The sequence below is a fragment of the Nematolebias whitei genome, chromosome 8 (genome assembly GCF_014905685.2).
Source record: "Nematolebias whitei isolate Nwh7 chromosome 8, NemWhi1, whole genome shotgun sequence".
NCBI classification, from domain to species: Eukaryota; Metazoa; Chordata; class Actinopteri; order Cyprinodontiformes; family Rivulidae; genus Nematolebias; species Nematolebias whitei.
In genome coordinates this window covers 1,742,674-1,751,976 of record NC_056505.1, presented here as the reverse complement: position 1 = coordinate 1,751,976, position 9,303 = coordinate 1,742,674, and the positions used below count along the sequence as shown (strand labels likewise).

The 9,303-nt window shown below is 41.7% G+C and overlaps 1 protein-coding gene across 1 annotated transcript in view; it reads left to right on the top strand.

Moving 5' to 3' along the window:
- The window catches only part of mapk1 (mitogen-activated protein kinase 1), a 24,582-nt gene that overhangs the window by 7,428 nt on the left and 7,851 nt on the right, over positions 1 to 9,303 (top strand). The gene's annotated exons all lie outside the window — the stretch shown is intronic.

The following is a 9,303-nucleotide window of genomic DNA, read 5'->3' as shown; positions in this document are numbered from 1 at the left end:
AAAGTCTCGTTAAAGTCTCGTTAAAGTCTCGTTAAAGTCTCGTTAAATTCTCGTTAAAGTCTCGTTAAATTCTCGTTAAAGTCTCGTTAAATTATCGTTAGTCTCGTTAAAGTTTAGTTAAAATCTCGTTAAAGTCTCGTTAAAATCTCATTAAAGTCTCGTTAAAGTTCGTTAGTCTCGTTAAAGTTTCGTTAGTCTCGTTAAAATCTCATTAAAGTCTCGTTAAAGTTCGTTAGTCTCGTTAAAGTTTCGTTAGTCTCGTTAAAGTCTCGTTAAAGTCTCGTTAAAGTCTCGTTAAAGTCTCGTTAAAGTCAGTCGTCTGTCATTCGACTCAACTTCCTGTCAGCAGGAGAGCTGTTGGAAGACGAACCTGTAGTTTCCTTATTTGATCATAAAGCAAATCTAATCTGTGCATAATCTCTCGGAGTTACTGAGCAGCTTTATTCACGCACAACGCTGGCTTTTTAATTTTTCATTCAACCTTTATTTCTACAGGTTAGTCCCATTGAGCCTCAGGGACTCGTTTACAAGAGAGACCTGGTTTTTAAATGAGCATTAAGTTTGTCGTTTTCGTCTTGATTCATAATTTGTCAGCAGAATATCTTGTGAACCCTAGACTTGATTTGAACGAAGTTCAACGTCATCGCCTCTACAACACGTTGAAGCCAGACCGATTCAAGATGGCTGCCACACCCAGCTGACCTTCAACACCCAATAATCTAAGTGAGGCAGCTGACGTGTGGTGGTAGCTGAGAGAGGTCACATAGCAGGCCTGCCGTGCGATGTGCTGCTGTTCCCGCCGTCCGTGCAGAACGCCAACGACTCGGTTTGTTCCGAGTGTTTCCTGACCGACAGGAAGTCTGCAGCGACCACATCACGTGGACTTCACGTGGACTTTGTGTTTTCTAACTGCATCGTTCACACCCTGTGGACCTCCAGACCAGGAGAACCGATTCTGATGGACTCGGTGGAGCGATCCGGATCCTCTGAGACCAACGCTTTGACCCGCGGTGCGTTTAAGGCCTCGTCGCTGCGTCAGTCTTCATATGTGCACCTTACTGAGTGACTCCTCTACCCCTGCCTCTTCAGTGTCGCCATGGTTACAGTCTTGTTGCATAACGCTGCTGCAGAGTAAAGGGTTGTATTCCCATCGCCATGGAAACAACCCCGCCCCCTCACCCAGAGCGCCTTTCTTAGCACTGAGCATGCTCATAAACACAAAGGAAGCAAATATTTTAATATCTAAACGTTTCTTTATTTTAAAAAGATTACTCTAAATCAAAAGGTGATGTTAGATTTTAATAACTGCATCTTTCTCTTTTATTTCTATAAATATTTTCTACAAACTGTTGGTTTTGAGCTGCAAAAGATTTGAGTCCACGGTCCTCCACAAAGTGTCGGCATCCAACGAGAACGTCCAATAGTTTTTGTTTTTCGGCTTATTCAAAGTTCTTTATTGTCATTCTCATCACATGTGGTACATGAGGTGGAACAAAACTGTACACAGGGTCCCAGTTACATCCAAAAATATAAAGTATCAAAAGAAACAGTATTTAAGGATCTAAGCAGAGGTGGGCAACATTTGTTGCCAAAGGGCCTTATCAAGACATTTCAAGCAAAGGGCCGAGAAATCTGGAGATTTTCTTTGACATCATCGGGAATACTTCAGACATTTTCTTGTTGTAGCATAGTTAGCATGCTTTATAAAAACATCTTTACAGTGTCTTTCAGGAAGACGTGTTCTGTAAACTGGTTCTTGTGACATTACATGTTAGCTTAACATGTTAGTTTAACATGTTATAACATGTTAGTTTAACATGTTATAACATGTTAAACTAACATGTTATAACATGTTAAACTAACAACGTAGCTTTTCACGTGTGTGCAGTTTTCTAAATGTTCACACGGCTGTCGGTGGGCATCAACCAGCAGCAGCTAGCTGTAACACTTCTGGTCCAGCTGGATCACTTCCTGTAGGAAGCCCAACAATGGTCAGTCTGGTCATCTGGACAGTTCCTTTTATTATTGTTGGGATGTTTCTCCCTCCATCCGAAGGGCTTCATCAGTCTGGGGAGTCACAGACGAACTGTTTTCCCCACCAAGCAGTGCTCTCCTACAGTGTTCAACCAGTTTGCTGGTGATAAGATGGTTTCTGGGGGCTGTCCCCTCTCCCAGGCGGGCAGCCACAGCCAAACTGGTTGAACACTGTAGGAGAGCACTGCTTGGTGGGGAAACCAGTTCGTCTGTGACTCCCCAGACTGATGAAGCCCTTCGGATGGAGGGAGAATGGTCTTAACAATAAAAAAAGGAACTGTCCAGATGACCTGACTGAACATTGTTGTTTTTTTACCTGGATTATAGAACATGAACTTTGATTTCCTGTAGGAAGATGCCAGAACTGAGGGAGTTGTAATTATTATTATATTTTTTAATTTATAAAATTTATTCATTTTATTTTACACAAAACAAAACGATTCCATAAACAATAAAAAATACATTCAAAAATAAAATGAAAAGCAGCAGAAGGAAGACATTTTTTGTTTTGCTCGATGGGTGACTGAAATACTTCCTGGTGATAATTCTTACAGCTGTTTTCTGTAAAACAAAAACAGGATTTATAAATGTTTTACACGCTTTCCCCCAAACATTAATGCAATAGATTAAATGTAACACAGCGCAGAGGTGACAGGGCCTTCTCTGTAGCAGGACCAAGACTTTGGAATGAGTTACCTCTGCTTGTCAGACAGGCCCCCTCCCTCTCTGTTTTCAAGTCCCGTTTAAAAACTCACTACTATTCAGTATCTTTCAACACCAGATGATCTGTGTTTTGATCCTGTATGCTCCACACTGGTTAGTCGTCATTATCTGCATCGGTTTTATGTCTATATTCTGATTTACCTCATTTTGTATTTTGCTTTGTGTGTTACCTGTTGTTCTGTCTGTACAGCACTTTGGTTGGTCTTATCGCTGTTTTAAGTGCTTTATAAATAAAGTGGTATGGTAAATGTGGAACAATGATTGTGTTGTACAACATGTACAGAGCTTTATCATTTAATAACTCCCTGACTTTGTACAGTACTGCAATAGATTTAGATATTTTTATTCTTGCATATTTTATGTTGTTTCCATGTCAGCTGTTCATCAATAACACCCCAGAACTTTACTTCACTAACTCTACAAATTTCAAAAAAGTTCAATCTGGTCCTCTGGACATTCAAAAAAACAAAAGCAAAACAAAGCAAAAGAAATCTAGAAACGTTTCGTCTCTCATCCGAGAGACTTCTTCAGTCTGAGGTGCTGTATTCAGCTCAGTCTCTTAAATAGCACCTTCCCAGAGTGGATCAACCAGTTTGCTGCTGACAACCAAAACCAGCTGATCACATGCTCAAGAAGGACCATCAGCCTAACAATGGATCATTAGCACACTGATGGCTGTTTACTACTCATCAGGTGCTAATGATCCATTGTTAGGCTGATGGTCCTTCTTGAGCATGTGATCAGCTGGTTCTGGTTGTCAGCAGCAAACTGGTTGATCCACTCTGAGAAGGTGCTATTTAAGAGACTGAGCTGAATACAGCACCTCAGACTGAAGAAGTCTCTTGGATGAGAGACGAAACGTTTCTAGATTTCTTTTGCTTTGTTTTGCTTTTGTTTTTTTGAATGTCCAGAGGACCAGATTGAACTTTTTTGGATTTTTCTACCTGGATTATTGAGCAGCATCAGGATATCTACAAATCTCAACACGCTGGATTTTAAATGGAACATCAACAGTTCTCTTTTTTTTTTTACTGAACATCATATAATTAGTTTTTAATCTAAGTTTAATGATAATTTATTAAGTTTAAACCAAGTTTGTATTTTTATAAATTCTGTCTTCATCAACTCCAACATCCGTTTTTCATCTTTACCCAAACAAAAAAATGTGGTGTCATCTGCAAAAAGGACACATTTAAGGAGTCCTGACACGCTTACCAAGTCATTCACATATAAAATAAATAACTTTGGTCCAAGTACAGAACCATGAGGAACTCCACAAGTGATATTGCACAGGTCAGATCTTACACCATTTATTTGTACAAACTGTTTCCTATCTTTTAAATAGCTAGATACCCAGTGTAATGCTGGTCCTCTTATACCATATTTATTTAATTTTTCAAGGAGAATAGTGTGGTCAATAGTATCGAATGCTTTTTTTAAATCAATAAAAATACTAACACAATACTGTTTTTGATCGACAGCAGTAGTTATTTGTTCCATTATTTCCATGAGAGCCATTGATGTAGAGCTTTTTGCTCTAAACCCATACTGACTGCTACTTAGAATGTTTTGTTTAGTAATAAATTTATCTAATCTGGTCACAAATTTATAAATTTTGTTTTACATTAAAAATTTCAGATCAGTGTTTTTAGGCGGTGGCATCCATTTTGAGTCCACAGTTGAACAATTTCTCCAAACTAAGGTAGTTCAGAAAGCTATCCATAACAGGTAAGATATTAACTATTATTATTTTCACTACAAAGGATCTCATTATGCCAGTCGGTAATGAAATTGAAGAATAAAACCAAGAACGTATTATTCATCTGAACAGGATCCACCTGTATGGAGACAGGTGTGCTTATCAGAACCGAAGACGTCCTGAGACCAGAGATCAAAGCAAATCTGTCCGTTAACAAATGACTGTAAAACTCCACTCTGAACTCTGCGCACTTTGGACTTCCTGTAGAAGCTCCTTTGGCTTTATGGCCCAACAAACAAATGGACCTCTGCAGAAACTGCAGCAGACCAGGACTGACTCGGGCCCGGACTGCTGACTCGGGCCCGGACTGCTGACTCGGGCCCGGACTGCTGACTCGGGCCCGGACTGCTGACTCGGGCTTTGGGAGGCTCTGTCTTTGTAATGTTTATTAAAACTCCAGAATCTGCGTATTCTGCTGAAAATAAATGTACCATATTTTCCGCCGTACACGTCGCTCTGCCCTTTAAGTCGTATCAGTCCACATATCAGAGAGTCAGTCAGTTTCTTTGTCGTTCCACCTCGTGTGGTACATATGGTGGAATGAAATTTTGTACATAGTGTCCCAGTTACATCCAACAATGGAGGGAGTGTAAAATATGTCCAATACAGTGGGAAAATCCATAAATACGTCGCATCCATTACGTGTCACCGCTGACGCGTCGCGTTTGCCACACGTCACTGACAACCTGGAAACGTGGGCCGGTGTTGTGCCAAAATTCGATCGGCTGCCAAATGGCGGCCCAGGAGCGTGCACGGGAGGACTTTAACAAATGTTTTTTTCATTCAACCTTAATTTAAACAGAAGTCACACTGAGCCTTGAAGACTCATTTACAAGTGAGACTGTTTGGACAGAAAATAAAAAGTGGTGAAAATGACACAGAGTTTGGAAACAAAAAAATTCCTAACACGCTTTGAACCTCTGAAGGTCAACAGTGTGATGATGAAAATAAAATCTCACACACGAGCACATAATGAGGACGACCAAGGACGAATCAAGAGTTCAGAAATGATGACAGAATGTTTATTCAGCTGGGCTCCTCTGAAAAGTTCATGGAAATTCCTCAGTAGGAGGGGAGGGAGGGGTTGAGCTTCAGGTTTACAAAACTTCCAGGTAGGTTGAGTTAAGATGTCCTGTCCAGGCCAGTCATGGAGCCAAATTCAGATAAACACGATTGTTTTGGGGACAGGCAGAACTTTAATGACATCTACCTTGAGTCTGTGTCGGTCCACTCAGTTCTGAAACGTCCAAATTAATTGGCCACACCGATGGACCGTGCCCGAGAATAATCCCTGAGAGCTGATCCATTCTGCCAAAAGCATTTGAGTCTGGGTGCTCGAGGCACGAACCAAGACATCATAAGGCAAGCAGCGTGATCAGGCCCAAATTTGCTGCCGACGACTTCCTTGATTGTAGATAAACCAGGAACCAGCTGAATCCAAAAAGCAGGAACCCGTTATCGTAAATCCAATTATAAATGTGTCCTTAAAATCCACAGATGACGGCAGAGATAGACACATCATCAAGTCTTCAGTTGATGAGATATCCAGCTGCGCGCCAACAGGACAAATCAGCTCGCCTGCCTGTCTTTTCTTCAAAGACATGTTGTAAATTGTGTTGAGGGACCAACTGATCAAATCCATAAATTATGATTCAGAAGATTTGTAGAAGAGAGGCTCTAAGCAGTTTCACACACAGGACAGTGCAAAAGAAAGCAGGGAGGGAGAGGAGGAGAAGACGTCCGCCCTTGACAAGAGCAAGTGTTGACAAGATTAATACTTAAAACACAATTATTTGTTTGCTCGAAATTATAGTAAATGTGTGTCTCAGTCTAACGTTTGCTTAATAATAAATGCACTTTGACGCTCAAATCAGCTGAATTTCAAAAGTGTTTGCGACCTCTGTTCTCCGGGAGCGCGCAGACGGGGAGGAAAAAAGGAGGAACGCTGCTCGTTTCTTCGAAATTTAACAAGCACCTAAAACAGTTATTTGCTCGACATTATAACAAAGGTGCGCCTCAGTTGAACTTTTCCTTAATTAATGCACTTTAATGGTCAAATCAGATTCATTTTCAAAATGAATCTGATTTGACGGTTGCTCCAGGCGAGCAGGATGAAGGTGGCAGGCTGTGGCAAGCAGACTGAGTCATTAATAGACACTTTTACCTATTACATGACGCAACAGCATTCCTTACAACTCTGCTTCCATCTAGTGGCTGAAAGTGGTACTGTTCAATTATTTTCAATCAGAATGAATGAAAAGTCAGATTTATTAGTCATTCGCACCTCATGTGATGGAACGAGATGATGTCCACAGGGTCCCAGTTACATCCAGCAATAAAATTTTAAATAAAAATGATGAGATCAAAGATATGAACTAAAAAAAACAAACTAAATATACACTAAGCACTAATCGTATAAAAATAATACATTGAACAGCAGCACGAACATGAGTCTGCGTGAGCAGATGAGCAGGCATGAACACAACATGAAACCAATCAGCAGCGACATGAAACCGATCAGCAGCGCCATGAAACGGACCAGCAGCGACATGAAACAGATCAGCAGCGACATGAAACGGATCAGCAGCGACATGAAACGGATCAGCAGCGACATGAAAACAGATCAGCATCGACATGAAAACAGATCAGCAGCGACATGAAAACAGATCAGCAGCGACATGAAACGGATCAGCAGCAACATGAAAACTGATCAGCAGCAACATGATGTGATTCTTCAGTGGTTATCCTGGTTAGAGATTAATGAGTCTAACAGCCTCAGGGTAGAAGCTGTTCCTCAGTCTAGTGGTTCTACACTTAATGCTCCTCAACCTCCTTCCTGAGGGGAGCGGGGCAAAAATTGTGTGTGCTGGGTGAGTGTGGTCCTTCATGATGCAGGTGGCCCTCTTGCTTTTCTTTCTGCAGCTGTGCAGCCTCCATGCCACACGTTGATGCTGGAGCACAGGATGCTCTCCACTGCACACCTGTAGAAGGTGTTGTTGCTCCAGCTGAGGTTGTTGTTCAGGTGCACACCCAAGTACTTGGAGCTGGAGACCACTTCCACCACAGATCCTCTTATGTTCAGGGGGTGTAGATGTTTTTGTTCTGTCTGAAGTCCACGATCATCTCCTTCATCTTCTTCACATTGATGTGAAGGTTGTTGTTCCTGCAGCAGCTCTCCAGATGTTCCACCTCCTGCCTGCAGCTGGACTCATCATTGTTTGTGATGCATCCCACCACCGGTCACCTCTCAGCCAAAACTGGTTTATAAATACGGGAAAAAATCCATAAATCGTTGCTTCGGCCTGTAAGTCTCAGGGCATGCAAATTCTACAAAGAAAAATATGTTGAGGCTTTGAGGGCTGAAGGAAAGACGCTGAAGAGACTCCAACTGAGACAGTGAAGCTATGACGTTAAAAAATAAAGTAAACTAGCTCGGCACGGAAAGGAGCAAATATCAGAAATAAAATGAAGAGTTAAGAAAATCTAAAAGTTGTGCAACGTTATCAAAAGCGAAAAGGACAAAATTGAAAGTGTCAAAAGGTAAATGTTAACTAAAATGATCTTTATTAGAATCAGATCTAGTTTAATTATTAGTAGAAGGAGCAAATTAATATTAATGTTGGTACCATTAGCACCAGAACAATTAGCATTACTGTAATTGTCAGTAGTATTAATACTAGCAGTGGGAGTAACAATATTGGTATTTAGAATTTAAAAGGCTGTATTTTCTGTATGTAAATACAGTTCAATATTTGAGAAGAGTAAAGATAAAAGGTCTAAGTTTGCTCCTTGGAGCTGTGCAGGTTTTCATCCTGGGGTCAGTTTGGTGTCAGAACTGAGAGCGGCAGCAGAAAGAACCAAACAGGGTTCTGGTTCTGGTTGGGCTGAGCCCCGTGGGTCTCTGCGAGTGTGAGAACTATTTTCCTCCCACACTCACCGAGGAAGGCTGGCACACTTGTTGACGTTTTCTGTCCTTGCAGCCTCGTCTCCATGGCGACCTGTTTCTTCTTCGCTCCTGTTCTGTGCGTGCTCTTTCAGACGGCGCTGCCGTTTGTAACAAATCGGACCTCGCGTGTGGACCCTGAAGCTCAGCTGTGCTGAGACCACGGTCGCTTTGGGATGGGGCGGCGTGTTGGCGGCACTCGTCGGTCCGGTCCACCTCGGTGAAGACGTCAGGATGTTTTACATTTTCAACTCACGACTGAAACATTTTTAACCAAAAGTCTAATATTATCACGAGGCCGGGGGCTTCAGGCGCCAAAACTCAAGAGTTACATCATCGCCCGCCACAGAATGGGGTGAAACGAACGGAGGTTTTTGTGCTTGTGTCTCTGTCAGCATAATATCACATCAGTTATTGTACGAATGTTGATGATTTGAGGAAAAAAGTAGTTGAACCTCTAGAGCTCATTAAGTTCTGAAGCGTCAAATCCAAGATGGCCACCACAGCTAATCCATCTAACGCATTACATGGGTAAAAACATTATCACCCTTTCACTGTGATAACTGGCCTGGACTCTGTTCATGAACTCTAAATGAAGTTTGGTAGCTTGAACGATGAATGTTTTTTAGTTGAGGCCCTCAAGGTCAAAGGTGACTTCTGAAGGTCAAAGGTGACTTCCTGCGTCTGCGTAAAGACGTCATGAAGTTTAGTAAATGTTTGTTGCGCTGAGGAGAAAATAAGTCCAGTACCTGTGTGATGAGAACCAGTCCTGTTTGTAAAAGCTGTGCTCACAGGCGTCTGGATGATTGACGGAATCATCTGGATGATTGACGGAATCATCTGG